Genomic DNA, 15,540 nt, shown 5'->3' on the forward strand with positions numbered 1-15,540 from the left:
CTCTTCATTGAGAGCCTTACACGCCATCCTAAGTAACTAGGTATGTACCACTAGAAATTAGCCATTTTACAATGACCAAACAGATGCCTCATATTTCGTCATGCTGATCCGAATTGAACCCACGTCACAAGGTTTACTCACGGACCGCAGCTCGATTCTTTAGCAGGCTGCGCCACATATGCATTGCGTATTTGATGCTTTTCAATGAACGCCTTTCAGGCCAGTGCTATAGCGAAGTGAGCCATGACTTCGCTGCGAATGTGCCGGGCTTCACTCAACCGCTCTTCAACTGGTGCCACTGAGTATGTGCCACCAGGTGTGCGGCGAACAAGGCAAAAATTCTGAGTGTTCGCCGGCCCCACCGCGTCATGTTTCTAGTCTCGGAGGCCAGGCACGGACTTCTCGGCAACGCCACTAGATGGTGCAGCGTCTCCAGAAAGAAACGCGAGAGAGGATCCCGCTTGCCGAACGAGACGTTAGTAAGCCTTCGCACGCAGTGACATGCGATGCGGTTCGGAGATCAGGCGCAGGCTTCCGGGTGACGGTGCGAGATAGCGTAGAGTGTTCTTAGGAAAGCGTAGCAGAGGAGTCCTGCTGCAGTACACATCTGACACACAACTTGTTTCCTTGGTAGCAGTACGTTTTCTCACTATATTGATTCAATGCCAAACGCAAAACCGTCGAAAGTCATCGGGAGATAAGTTCTGCAATTACTTTATGCAATGCCGTGACACATTGGGGATTTCCTGCTTAGTGCAGTGCGTATCTATTTTGTACGTATGCATCTATGTATCCATGTTTGTATGTTTGTACGTAACCGTTTTCCTGCCTACTTGGGTTACTGGGGAGTCAGTGGTCGAATGGTTAGCGTATCGGGCTGCTGTGCTGAGGTAACAGGGTTCGAAACCAAGCCACTGGACCAACTCGGTTCGCGAGTACTCGGCAATGTGTGCATACGAGCCGCTCTTCAACCAACCTCTTTTCCGCAGACATGGGTCACTGTGGACGCGGATCTGCGTAGGTCCCCCTGTTCGAAAAAACTTTGGCTTCTACTTAGAGTACTGGATACGTGCCCTCGATCTGATCTGGCTTTCAAGAAACCCGTGTGTATCCACTTGGTTCACTGGGTATGTGTCAGTAGATGTGTGCCACTCTCCAATGAACGCGTTTTACACCAGCTTGAGTCAACGAACCCACTTCACAAGGGCTACTCAAGGACAGCAACCAGGCGCAATAGCCAGCTGCGGCACAAATGCACTGGGTATGTGCCGATTTAGAAAGGACGCCTTTCACACCAATGCTTTAGCGAGCTACGCATGAAAGCACAGGGTTTTTGACCCTCTTCGATGAACATCTCGCCTACTTGGGTCACTAAGTATGTGCCACTGAGTGTGCAGCCAAACTAGGGAACAATTCTCCGCGTTCACAAACACCAGCGCGACACGCTTACCGTTTCGGAGGCAGCGCTCAGACTACTCGGCAATGCCACTAGATGGTGCAGATTCCCCAAAAGAAACGGGCGAGAGAGAAGCGTGGTTAGTGCATGGCACATTTTCAGTGCTCACACGCACCGGCGATACATGCTTTTAGGAGAGAGCACTCGCAGGCTTAGCGCTGGTCGCGCAAGATAGCACTGAGTGTTCTTATTAAAGTTCGAAAGAGGAGTCCTGCTGCAGCACAGCCATCATAAATAACTCATTTGGATGATGAGAATACAATCTCTCGCTAAGTTGTTACAATGCTAACGCATTCCAATCAACAGTGGTCATTGGATGGGCTCTGTCGGAATTATTTTTCACATTTATTCCTTATGCTGTTGTAACGTGTCAAAAACTAAACGTGTTCATCATTTAAATATTTAAGTTTAGTTTGCTTGGAACCGACAATCTTGCAACTATTGGAAATACAAATTGAGGGATATACTCATATGTAAGTGTCCGATGCGAACATATATTTTGAATGCATGACACCTATATTAATGCAACAGACAACTTGAGACACTAATGCATAGACTCTACGTAGGGCTCAGTGGCATAGCCAGAAGTTTTGCTTCTTTGAGGCGGGGGGAGAAGAGATATAGGCAGGCGATTGGGACACAGACATATTGAGAGAAGGGCTTCCGCGGGACGTAACTTGTACGACTTATCGTCAATGTCTAGCGGTAGTCAGGCAAGAGTTCACAAATATGAGGTGCATTTTCTTAGGTCGAGTCATATATAGTGCGGAAGCTTCTGAGCAAATGTGGTTAGATTATACCCTCCCTTAAAGGGATTCGCACTTATCCTGGGACGTATTCACTTAGCCGCGTTCGCTATGACATGTCTGGCAGTGCCCCACAGCATGCTAGTAGGTGGCCTTGTGGCCTCATTTTCTCGCTCGACAAGGTAATGTTTACGTTTCTAGCCTAAATATGGTGTTGATTTTCTGAGTACCCTTGGGTACAAAATTTTGTATCGCATGTTTTCACGTTAGAAACAAAGGTGAACGTTTCTGTCTAATTAACCACACAGCGTACATAAAGGTTGGGAATATACAGCCGGTTCAGTGTACGTCACTGCATTGTCAAGCGTTCAGAAGATACTGTTATGAATCGCCATAGGTTGAAAATTAAACTTTAATATTTTAGTACAATCATGAGTTTCTGAACTCAATGCAATTATAAAAGTAACGTATGCTTAAGTAGCTCAATACTTCATTAAAAACTTTCCTGCATAGATCATGCAATTTTAGCACGTCTTGTCTTCTCTTCACTGCCATTAAACCTTTCCACATTGTTTCCAGCATGACGCTGTCATGGACTTCAGGGTTGCCGACCCAGCAGCAAAACGAAAGATTGAGAAAAAGGGTGCGCGATGTTAGCTACTTGAGGCAGCCGCACTTGCGTTATAGCTCTGACAAGTCACAATGAACAATGGAACCAGAATGAAAGAGCTCCAAGTGTAAAAGCAGATGTTTTTTCCAAGCCTTGTGGGCAATTGTCGTGTTTCAGAGGCATTGCTCATGTTACATGCAGCAAGCACCATAGATTACTGGAAAACAATAAAAGGAAAGGAACGTAAGAACTGAAATGACACGGGCGCAAATGCTCTTGGAGAAGACAGACATGCGATGAGCCTCCTGCAATATGTATTTTTGGCTAGCTTTTTCCTCCACACAGCATTTGTAGAAGGTAAGTTGAACTATATAACACCGCTACAAGCTGAAGTAATTATTTGAAGCTCCAGTTGATATTCGTACAATTTGAAACTGCGCGAACAAGACAGAACATGGACAGAAACATACACGCACACACACTGCGTTTTGTGAGTGCGTCTATGTTTCTGTTGATGTCCCGTGCTCTTTCCGCAGTCTGATATTTTGTGGAATCTATGAACTGACTAGCCCAACAACATGCCTTAGTAAAGATGTTTGTACCCCCTTCAGAACGCGCTTCTCAATATGCTGTGCATCAACGCGGTCATCAGTTGGAAAGAATTCGTGTGCATACATAAATTAGTAAGGGAAATAAACTGAGTGAAGTGTGCAAGGAGGCGGATAGTTAATAAAGGGGAATGTTGACATTCACTTGGCTTTAGCACGACGGTAAAAACGAGCACACACACACACCTGTCTCTTGAAAAAGAAAGCTTCGCTGTTGCGGACAACTTTGTCCTGATCAACGAGCAAAACTCGAGTATAACCCTTTCTCGGGGCGGTTGCTATACCATCTTAGCTAACTGGGCTAGCAAATAGCAGACAGAGGGCCGAAACAGGGACACATAACACGGCAATCATGTTCTGCGGACTCCGGCAAGGCATAGGAACATTCGTGAAAGGGAAAATCGTCATTCACCTGACTGTATAATGAATGAAACGACACATATGCAGGTTTATTCTTTCAAGGCTTAGATATCCATTAGTCTTGGTTTCGACCACGAACGGACAACAAATTTTCACCTGTGAAGATTGCGATGTAAAAAAAAATCTGTTTTGGGTTTCCTTTGAGTCTCTGTCCTGCAGTCAGGTGAATAACAATGATGCTTTTCGTAAGCACACCATTATTCTTTGTTCTTTTAGGGGATTGAAATGAGGTTGCAGCACAATAATATTATTTAGCTGTATGCAGTTCACATTGGGCCTCATAAGGATGCCTATAACTAAGTAAAGTGTTAGGTTGGGACAGTGAACCACTGATGAGAACAGATTAACTGCTCAAGTAAAAGACAAGGCCAAAATTGGCAGCATGATAAGGGCTGTACGGTGGCTTTCTTGCCCTGGTCTTCTACTTGCCCTAGTACTCTTGGGACTAACAGTATATTTTGGTCAAAAATAATTGTGCTTGCTGCACAATATTTCAGGAGTAATGGGATTTCTATTCACTAATGCGAGATGTTAAAGTTTTATTTCATGCGCCATTTGTAGGAAACTCTACTTGTCGCTTGTTGTTCAAGGGCGAGGAAAAGGAGGTTGCTCATTGAGACCAAAAGAAGGAAATTGTACAAGTAATCCTTGGTGGTTCTTTAACCGAGATACACAGGCTTGTGAACTTGTGAAGGATGGATGTCCCAGGAAGCGTAACTATTACCGCTCTTGCAACATATGCGCAGAAGTGTGCATGAACCAGATACGTAAGTCCAACTATACTTCAACGATTCTCATCATGTAGGCTCTGGCGCCATGTCGTTAGGCTTGTCTCGTGCGATGTCTACAAAGTTTCTTCCTACTTTATTTTGTGTGTGTGCACGAAATACAAAAAGTGCGGACCTATACTAGACAAGGCACCACTACTTCTGTTACTGCCGAGTTCAGTCGATATAAGATACGATGGTGGAAAGGTTGTCTTATTATAACTAAATAATCAAGTTCACCTCATGCTATGAAAAACTATTTCTTCCGGAAGCATCCCTACCAAAATTCTGATGCCTGCCTGTCTAATTGGCTGAAGAGATTTCTCCCGAAAGGTAATGCATTGATTGCGATATCAAATTAGTTGACAGCTATCCGAAGTAACGATAGTATTTTTATATGTCGTATAAACCTGTAAACGTTCGCTTAATAACTCGTTTACAAGATAACAAGCTTGATATCATGTCCACAGGACCAAACGTCAACACATATCTTACTCGATGACCGCCCGCACGCGCTGTCAAAATGCAGGAGTAAGAAGCCGCGGCTGCAGCAGCGAGTGAATTGATATTCGCGCTGCCTCTCACTTCAACGTGAGCTGAGCGGCGAGAACACAGCACACACGAAGCTATCATCACTCGATGTACTCTGTCACCGTTGCAGATCGCTTTCAAGATATTGAAGATCGCTTTCAAGCAGCCGCTGCCGTAGTAGAAACCCGCCTTCCTCTTCAACTCCCAGTGCCTTGCGCACGACGGAAGACAGCGCACTTCCTCCCCGCTTTCTCCCTTTTGCGCTCCAGATTGAGCCACCGTCATCGGCTCAATATCACACTTTCACTCGCGCATGCAGCGTACGGTGCGCGGCGACGATGTTGTCGCCTTTGGACTTTATTCGAAACATCACGGTGACGACGACTACAGCAATCTCCCGGGAGTGTCCATATAATTTCTATCGCAGTAAAAGAAACATCGCATGTGACAAAGTTTCTTGAATTTGAAAGTTGAAAAAGTGTTTTTTTAATACACTAGTGCCAGAGAGCCTCGCTTCTGGACTGGGCGCTGTAAAGAATCAGCTATGTCAAATTTGTTGTGCATGTTTTGTCTAAGGCTGTCGCCTCTGAATGCAAAGTTATCCTAGTGAGAACCAAATTTATTAGTGCATGTCTTGGAACATAGGCTGTCTAGAAATAATAAAAAAATATTGTTACATTAAGTTCTTAATTGAATTGTATATCTAAGGTAAATCCGCCTCAATAGTTCACTGGATTAGGCGTTGTGCATCAAAGCTTTAGGTCTTCCGTTTGGCGTCAGCTGCGGTGCCCGCATCTTCACAAGGGCGAAGCGCAAGAATGCTCCCGTTCTTACATAAAGGACCCTTTTCAACAATCTCTGGTGGTCAATGTTATTTTTGAGTCCCCTGTTACGGCGTGCATAATAATCACATCACCTGTTTGAGCAGGAATACCCTTGAATTCTTATTCGCGACAATGGAGAAGTTACCTTTGAGTTCAATCTCGTAACTAGCGATCTACTGGCCCTGTTTGTAGGCATAAATGTGTGTGCTAAACTGCGTAAATTAGTGCTTAAGAAAGGTCTCAGATCTAGCCTACGCATTTATATCACTGCCCATAGATTAACACTGAAGCCACAGTGTATAACAAAAAAAATAAATCAGAAGCATGCATATAAGATGTGGTCAATAGCGTACTGACCAGCGCTATTTAAACAACGGCATGTGATCTCTGATGAGGGTCAGGCGCAAAACTGGCATACATATACAACAGATATTAGTGAACATACAGCAAACGACCCCACTCCACACAGCTAATAAAGGTGACTTCAAATCTTACGTGTTATTAGAACAATATGTTTTGGAAGTGAACCACTGCTAACCAAAATGTAATTAATGAACGATTGGGCAATATACAGGAGTTCCCACAGCTGCACGCAAGAAATACGTCTTGGGAGAATACTAGGTAATTCAGAGAGGACGATGTTTGTGGGTGTCATCATCTAGGGAAAGTGTGTGTCGCTATCGCTGACTTTCGTCGATACTTTTCCGAAGTTTGCGATCTTGACTGTGATATGTCTTGTGTGGTCTGTATGAAATTTTCAGAAGACGCTCGGAAGAAGAATCCCTGTCCCGGAAAGCTTAAAAAACTAATAAAAAAGGTGAAAAATAAAATGACAATACTATCTTACATGAGTTCTGTCTGATTTGATCTATCTTGATATACGAGTTCTATCGTAAGAAACAACGAAACAAAAATTAGTGGCATTGCCTACGGGCGCCCAGATAAAGAAACTCTTTATAACGTTGCATCAAATTCCTCTGTTACAAGGTGATTCTGAAAGCGCACGCATGCACGTATGCTTCCCGCAAGTGGTGGTTCTTCCACTGCGTGCCGGCTGGTCTCGTCGGCCTGCTGAGCCGACCGCTCGCTTGGCACGCCGCTGTTCTTCAACGGCGCGTATCTCGTCAGCTCGTTGCTTTGCCTCCTGCCTTGCTGATTCGGTATACATTGCATACATCTGTAGTCTCTTCAGATCCTTTCAATTCTTCCGCTCCACTTCCACTCAATACTTTCGAGGGTCCTCGCTTGTATAATCTGCAAGTAGAATCCTACGCATGTAGCGCTGCCAGTGCGATCGAGCCACTTTTATTTGCGCCGCGCACACTCCTACCGGGAAGTGCAGCAGGGAGAGGAGGCGCCGAATCAGTAGCGGCGTGCCAGTGGGCGCGTGGGGGAGCCCAGGCATACGATTGGATCAAGAAGGACCCCAGCCAATTGTGGACAGCGAGCAGCCGAATGGGCGTGCACGCACATGAGCAACAAACTTAGTAAACTTGGTCGGCCGCGTGTTTGATGTTGGCTCAAACTAGGCAAACGAATGTTTCAGATATAGGGGCCCATGGAGAGGTACAAACTCGGCAAGAAATGAGGAGAGAAAATTTCTACGATGACTTAAGACAGGTACATTGTTGTTATTTGCAGCCCGAGCTGGCTGCTCCAGAACAAAAAAAAAGAACACAACGGAGATAACATTCGCATCACGATGAGATATGTGTATCTGGCAGCAAAAGTCCCGAGAAGGCTCAGTACGCTGTAATGGAATGGCAAGCTACTCGCCTAGCCAGAACCGCAAGGAACATCCAACATCCAGAAGCGCTTGGATAGAAAGGCGATGGCAGCCGTATTTGCTGAGGTATGCAGATCAAGAAAATACTTTAGCAGTAATGATAAAAAAAAGAAGTCGCAGTTTGACCCGAAAAGCGAAGCATGAATCAATAACAAATTTGTAGACAACTACACGAGGTAAGGACAGTAGTTTATAGGCCATATAAGCTCGGAAAGGTTCGCTTACTAAATAAATTAATAAACGTGGCACAAGCGCCCACAAGCAAACATGACCAAATCACACTGGATGACACGAACACACGTCGAAACGTTGGTGTGAGCAAGCGCGGCAGCAACAGTGAGCGAAATGACCGCCGTTCAGTCTATTGCTTCAACGCCAGAGTGGCGATAACAAAGCGCGCACAGAGGTATGAGGTGTGTGCAGATACTTTTCGTAGATACGGCGTGCGTGACCACAAGCCGCGGAGCTAAGCACGCAGTTGCTGGCGGAGTCCAAGCCAACCCGTCCCTTTGGCACTGCCTCCCCAGTTTCGCCTACATATGGCACGCTATAGTGAGCCGCGATTGTCACTTACCCTTGTGCGTGGTCGCGAAATGCGCAGTTGCTGCCGGAGCACAACGCCACCGTCTCCCCCTTACCCATACTGCCTCTTGCGTGACGGAAGACGGCGCATTCGCTCTCCACTTGCTTCTTCGCGCGCCAGATTGAGTGGCGATCACCAGCTTGGCTCGCGCGTTTTCACTCGCACATACTGCATACAATATGCGGCGACGGTGTTATCACCCTTAAACTTAACACGGAACATCATGACGACGACGACGACAAAAAAGCGTCCGGAATCTTCATATTCTTGCTATCGTATTCAAAGCACTAACTAGGTAAAATTTATAATGATTCTTTTTAGCCAAAATGAATGAAATATGCAGTTTAGCTTTGCAAGACAGTGAACTACCAATATTCTTTTCTCAGTAAAGCTAAGAGCTTTCCTTTTCTGTGCCCTCATCTTTTGCAGCAGCTCGTCCGCTATGCTGCTCCATTGGTCTTCACCATGAAAAGCCGCAAATGAGGAAACTGAGTGAGGGGGAGCAAGTGTCGAAACGGCGCAATTACTTACTCCCACGTACCGTGTCGTGACGTCACGACACTGTACCCTTCTGGAAACCAAACTAAAGGTGCCTGCGAAAGAGCTTCTGTATTAAATTATTCACCGCACTCTGAAGTTTCTTAGCAATTTTTCTATAATTTAGAGGTCCATGACTTTCATACAACGTACCAAATAAATGGCCGTAAATATCACTTTATTACCCCTTAAACCTTCCGGTCATTTTTGTTGTTCATGTAGGATTTTATTGTCGTTCTCTTTGACAATTCTCTTATAAGCACTAAGAAATGTGATGCCGCTTCTTGACAATTCTTCTATAGACACTAAGAAATGTGGCACAGCTTCAGCTCGAGAATTATGAATATATTGTTTCCTGTATTTCTGCCTGGACAGTGGATGCTTTAAGCAAAAATGGATATCATATGGCGCATAAGTATACAAAGCAGCTTCTCAAGCTTCAGTACGAAAACTAGCCCTGTAAAACTACAGTTGATAGTCTACGGAAGATAATGTGGAGCAAATGCATGTGTTTGTTGAAACGCCAAAGAAAGAAATGGAGACAACAGAAAAGTTGCTAAAACAGTTAGATTACTTACTGTTTGTTTTGTTGCTCATTCGTTGTCAGTTTACAACCTAAACAAATCTGTAGTTTGCGGAAAAAGAAGAAGCAATTAGGTGCGCATTCTCTACCAGGTGGGCCCATTTTTCGGTCGTCAATCGTTCTTTCCTCTCGCTACGCGTGGCGGGACGTCTACGCCTAACGCGAACGCCTCGGACACGTCTGCCGCAGCGGTGGCTGAGAGAGCTCGGCCTTGCCCGCCGACGGAGATACCCAGGCCCTGCTCCATGATGGAAGTCGTGAGCGTGGAAGGCGAAGAAATGCAACCGGAAGAGTTCGGAAAAGAGTCAGGTTCGTGAGAAGTTAGAAGAGGCACAAAGAAGCGATGCAGCGGTGGGGCCGGATTGGAGGCACACGAGCAACGGGGACGAACCTCCGTCGGGGATGCAACAAATAGAAACAAATGGATGAACGAACACACGGTGCGACAAATCATCAAAGCAAGTAGGCTGCCTAACCTGCCAAAAGAAGACTACAGTGTTACCGTGCGTCCACGCGACGGACTTAACGTATCAGACTACAAGCTGGATCGCATTTACTGCCGCCTGTGTAACGCTGCCGGGATCAGTCGAGAGACGGCAGAGGAAGACAGCATATGCATAAGCAGCAAGCAAAATATAGTGGTGCTCAGCAAGCCTTCCAAATGCCACGCCTGGGAATATGGGGCTATCGATGAGCTCCGCCTTGGAAAACAAGAACTCGAAGCCAGTGCTTACAGAGCAGCTCCTGATAACACATCCAAGGGTCTCATCAGAGGAATAACCCAGGCGGAGCGTCTGGAGGACATAGTGACCAGTCTGGTCATGCTGCGCAATCCTCGAGTCTTACACGCCAATGTAATGGGTAACACAGACAAAGTGATCGTTTTATTTGAAGGCTTTCACGACCCAAGATATGTGAGATATGGAGCGATGCTTATCCAATGCTCCTTGTATAAAAAGCACATGACATATGCTATGGATGTAGAAGAGCAGGGCACAGGGCTGACGTGTGCCCCAACCCTGAAGACAAGATTTCCCGAGAGTGTGGGTGCAAGAATCCATAGCAGGATCCCAACTGTGACGCGGAGTGCCAACTGTACGGCAAACACGACCTCACGGGTGACAAAAAGTGCAAGGCAAGATACAAGATACCGTGCCTGGTCAGGAGACGCCACTGGGAGCGACGGAGGAGGGAAGAAGAAGAAGCTGAAGAGGAAGAGTACTACTACCACAACTACAATGAATGCAGAGAGAGCAACAGCAACAACCGTAAGACTGTAGCGAGCAAGCAGTCCTCAACCGACACAGAAGAAACAAGCAGGGAAAACTATGGAAGAGACCGCTCCGGTTCCTTCCCGAGACTGCCTGGGGAAAGCCAGTCGCGGATGCTCCAGGTCCAGGACCAGATCGTGGATGAGATCATGGTTGAGGCCAGGTTCGAGAACTAATCGAGGGGGAGACGGGAGCAAAGCGCGTGTGGGCTGGGCAAGCGTGGTCTCCGGCACTGCTACTGAATCGGCTAAAGTTAGGGGGTCCGCCCTAGAACAGGAAATGGCACAGATTAGAAACATGTTAGAATAGATTACCCGAGAGAATGCAATGCCCAAAGATGAGATCAAGTAGCTTAGGGCAAAAAACGCGAAGCTTCAGCATAAAAAAAAAGAATGGCAACACACGCTCCGCTAGTACGACGTCGGCGCCTCTAGTTGAACTCCAACACCCGTTCCCACACAAGCGAACGGGTAAGCCCCCCCACACAAAAGGAGGGCGCAAAAAACGGTTGAAGAAAAGAGCGTCTTTGACATCAATGAGTATATGGGAACGTTTAAAGGAATGTTCGATGGGTTACAGCAACATATCAGAAACATCTATGTAGAAATTTAACAACGATTCAATGGATTAGAGAGTAGAGTAGCACCACTACAAAGCACACCAAAGGATATTCGGCCGGCAGGTGCAGAACCGTTTAAAAGCAAACCGTATAGCAGACCGAATGCGGTAGAAAATAGCGAGGCCGCCGGGGAAGAACAGATAAATCACCATGGCGCCGCGTAACCAGTACGTGATTCGGCAATGGAACTGCCGCGGATATCGTCGCAAGCAGGAAACCTGAAGCAGTTCGTAACAAGTAAGGAGACGCCAGATGTCATCGCCCTTCAGGTGACCGGGGGGATGGCGAAATTAGCGGGGTATAAATTAACAGTGCTTCCGGCGAGAAGGCATCCGTCACGACGCTCATACACAGAAACCTTTCGGCTGTCGAGCACGATACCGGTATGCGCGGCATAGACCGTGTCCTGATGGAAATCATCCCCTCCCGTAAATAAGACGGAAGTCTATTTGTCCTTAGCATATACAGTCCACCCCGACACCAAGCCCAAATTCGGCCCACTCTTCCGCAAAATATTGAGCGTAGCGCACAAGCAGGTGCTAGTCGTGGTCGGCGATCTTAACGTGCCGCACGCGGCATGGGGATACAGCATAGAGAACAATAAGGGCCGAAGCCTATGGACAGACGCTCAGCACGAAGGACTAACGCTCATAACTGATCCTCAGGCACCAACCAGGATAGGAAAGAGCGTAACCAACGACACGACACCAGATCTCAGATTTACGAAGAATGTAGCAGATTCCCAATGGACGAACATGCAAGAAGCTAAGGAAAACTAAGCTGAGGAAAGCTAAGGAGTAGGCATAGTGACCACTACATGGTCGTCACAACGGTACAAGCAAGGCCAAGAAAAAAGAGGGGTAGAGAAATGAAACCTTTAGAATGGGACTCTTTCAGCGAAATCCGACAAGAAGATGCGGAATTCACCATAACTGACATTGAGAAATGGGCAGAGAAATTACAAGAAAGCATTAAACGAGCTAACAAAACTGTTCCAGAGGAGGTATGGATAGAGGAGGTGGATAGCAGATTATTACACATGTGGGAAGCTAGAGGTAGTATGCTGAAATGATGGAAAAAGCAAAAGCGTAATGGGAAACTAAAGAAGAGAATTGTGGAATTAAACAAGGAAATCGAGATATATGCACGTAGGTTAAACCAACAAATGTGGGAAGCCACGTGCCAATAGATGGAAAGGCAGATAGGAATGTCCAAGACCTGGAACATTCTCTGATCTCTCTTGAACCCCGGCAGTACAAAAACAATACCAAGTCACAAAGACACGATGGTACAGAAGCACAGCTATTTCGAGAGCTCCAAGAAGTTTACGTTGTAGATGGGGACAGAGAACGACTACCGGATTACCTAGGTGACCAGTGTCCTGATCATGATACCGTGTTACGAAGGCAGAAGTCAGACATGAACTTACCAGTCTCAACCCGAAATCTGCGCCAGGACCTGATAAGATAAGCAACAAAACACTCAGGAACCTCGACGATGTATTCATCCGAGCTCTCACTGACTACATGAATAACTGCTGGGAGCAAGGTGGCATTTCAAGTCAATGGAAATCATCCCAAATAATTTTTATACCGAAGCCTGGAACGGAACCACAACTGACAAACATAAGTCCCATATCGCTAACATCCTGCTTCATTAAACTCATGAAACATGTGGTGCTCGTACGCCTCACGACATACATGGATGATGGCGGACATTACCCACATACCAGGGTTGGATTTCGTCGCAAGTTATCGACGCAGGATGTTATGCTCAAACTAAAACATCAGACCTTAGATGCGGGTGAGAAAACTCTGTTCCAAGGCAATACTAGGTCTCGATCTAACGAAGGCCTTTGACACCGTCCCGCACAATGTAATACTACAATATCTCCAAAAGCTGGATATAGGACGTAAAACGTAAGCGTACATCAAAGATTTCTTGACGGATCGTACCGAAAATACTTAAATTGGAGAATCCAAACCGGAGGCGCTCAAACTAGTTAATAGGAGTACCCTGCAGGGTTCAGTCCTATCTCCCTTTCTATTCAATGTAGCAATGACCAGTCTACCTGTGAGACTCGAAATGATAGGACTCGGACACAGCCTATCCGCGGACGACATCACCCTTTGGGTGGCGGGTGGAAGTGAGGGGCATGTGGAAGAGATCCTTCAAACAGCAGTAAACACGGTCGAAGACTAGATCAGAGACAAGGGACTGAAATTATCCTAGCGAAAATCAGAACTTCTGGTCTATAAACCCACATGTGGGGGCCGAAAAAGCATTAAGGAAAGGCCGGGCATTGTGGTCACAGTAGAAATCACCACGATACCGATAGTGGAGAGCTTGAAAGTGCTAGGACTCCGCATATCCAAAAGCGGCCATGACGAACAAACCATTAGACTACTTGACTATAGTGTCCAACAAACAATCAGAATTATAAAGCGGATATTCAACAGGCACTATGGCATGAAAGAGCACAATCTCATCCGATTAATAGAAACTTTCGTAATCAGTATATGTGGCCCCTTACCTCAAGCTCTACGGTGCAGAGAAAGCCAAGATAGAATGCATTATTAGAAGGGCATATAACCAAGCCTTGGTACTTCCGGCAAATACGTCAAACGAGAAATTCTTGGCGCTAAGCGTGCACAACACACCAGACAAACTCACTGAGGCCCAGAGAGTAGCGGGGTATCAAAGATTTACACAGAGTTTGAAGGGGAGACACATCTAAGATGACATCGCAATAACCAACGAAGCAGAGCATGGAATGCGGAGAGACATCGCAAGGAAAATAAGGGAACATCTATCAATACCCCCAATCCCCAGAAACATGCGCCAGGAGTTTTACCATGATCGAAGAATATCCACAAAAGATTCCGTATTGCCAGGGACGTAATCCATGTGGACGCGGCGGAGTAGGCAAGTAGAGTATGTCGATAGTTGGTGCGAGTCTAGAGGGTTACTGCAGAGTTAGTGGCATGCTAAAGACAGAAAAGGCAGAGGTGGCGGTGGCGGACGACGCCTGTCTCTACACTGGCAATAGCCTCCACGAAGGCTAACATAGTACTGAGCGACTCCAAGACAGCCGTCAAGAACATTGCAAAAGGAAGAATGTCGGGGGAAGCGCTGAGAATTTTAAACAACTTTTGTGAAAATCGCGATATTCACATTATATGAGCACCCGCACAATCTTTCCTTCTCGGGAACGAAATAGTGCATAACCTGGCTCGAGAACTGACGGGCTGAGCAGGTGACACGCAACAAATACTGTTAACGGAGAGAGACTGGATGACCAGCTTTAACGAGATCGCCAAACTATAAATTGGAAAGGGCTCATTCCTCCCCGGCACACTCCTCGGTGAGTAGACGGAATGCGACGGCATGGGCCCTCTTACAAATAGACACATATCCGAACCCGGTGGCGTACCGCTGCTATTACCCGGACCTTTACTCGGATAGATGTAGATTCTGTCTGGAAAGGGTGGACCTACAACATATGGTTTAGGCTTGTCCTCGGACACCCACACAAAATAAAATAAGTTAGGCCAGAGCAGTGGGAAGCCTCGTTTCTCAGCTGTGCACCAGCAATCTCAAGCTCGAGGCAATCCAGCAGGCCGAAGATGCTGCCAGGGCCCAAGGGCTCGAGGCCGCCGTCTAGGTACAGAGGCCTAGGTCTCAAATATGCTGTGCACAAATAAAGTTTATTCCACCTCCTCTAAACTTAATTACTAAAACTATGTTCGCAGCATCACCGACATTAAAAAAAAACTTTGATACAGCTATTCGCCAAGGCACAATGGTTTGTGACCGCTGAGAGCACTGCATGCCAATATATCAAGCTAGCAAATAAGGATGAGTGCCGATAAACTTAGAGACACATGCCCGCTCATATGTGCCATCGGAGCTTCGGTGTTACACTCGATCGGCTGTGTTAGGCTGTGTGTAAATAGTGGTGGCTACATTGCTAATAAGGCTCAAACCTATATAGTCTATATGAAGTTCTGTGAATTGCTCATACGGAGCTCAAGAAAATCCGATCTTTAAGCTTCCTTGTCTTCAATATTTAAAGAATTATGTTGGACGCAAGCAACTTTTCCAGTAATGGGGCTCTAAAACGCAGTCATTTCTTGGAAGGTGCTAAGTTCGCGTTAACAATATAACCAATAAATAGCACACTACTAACATATGGAACT

At 46.2% G+C, this 15,540-nt stretch overlaps 1 long non-coding RNA gene across 1 annotated transcript; it reads left to right on the top strand.

The window, feature by feature from the left end:
* Positions 1-3,032: 3,032 nt before the first annotated feature.
* LOC142587941 (uncharacterized) lies at positions 3,033-6,808 on the top strand. Its single transcript, XR_012829650.1, has 3 exons — positions 3,033-3,169; positions 4,431-4,607; positions 6,724-6,808. It is a non-coding gene; the product is annotated as an uncharacterized LOC142587941 (long non-coding RNA).
* Positions 6,809-15,540: the final 8,732 nt, after the last annotated feature.

This window comes from Dermacentor variabilis, chromosome 7, assembly GCF_050947875.1.
Source record: "Dermacentor variabilis isolate Ectoservices chromosome 7, ASM5094787v1, whole genome shotgun sequence".
Lineage (NCBI taxonomy): Eukaryota > Metazoa > Arthropoda > Arachnida > Ixodida > Ixodidae > Dermacentor > Dermacentor variabilis.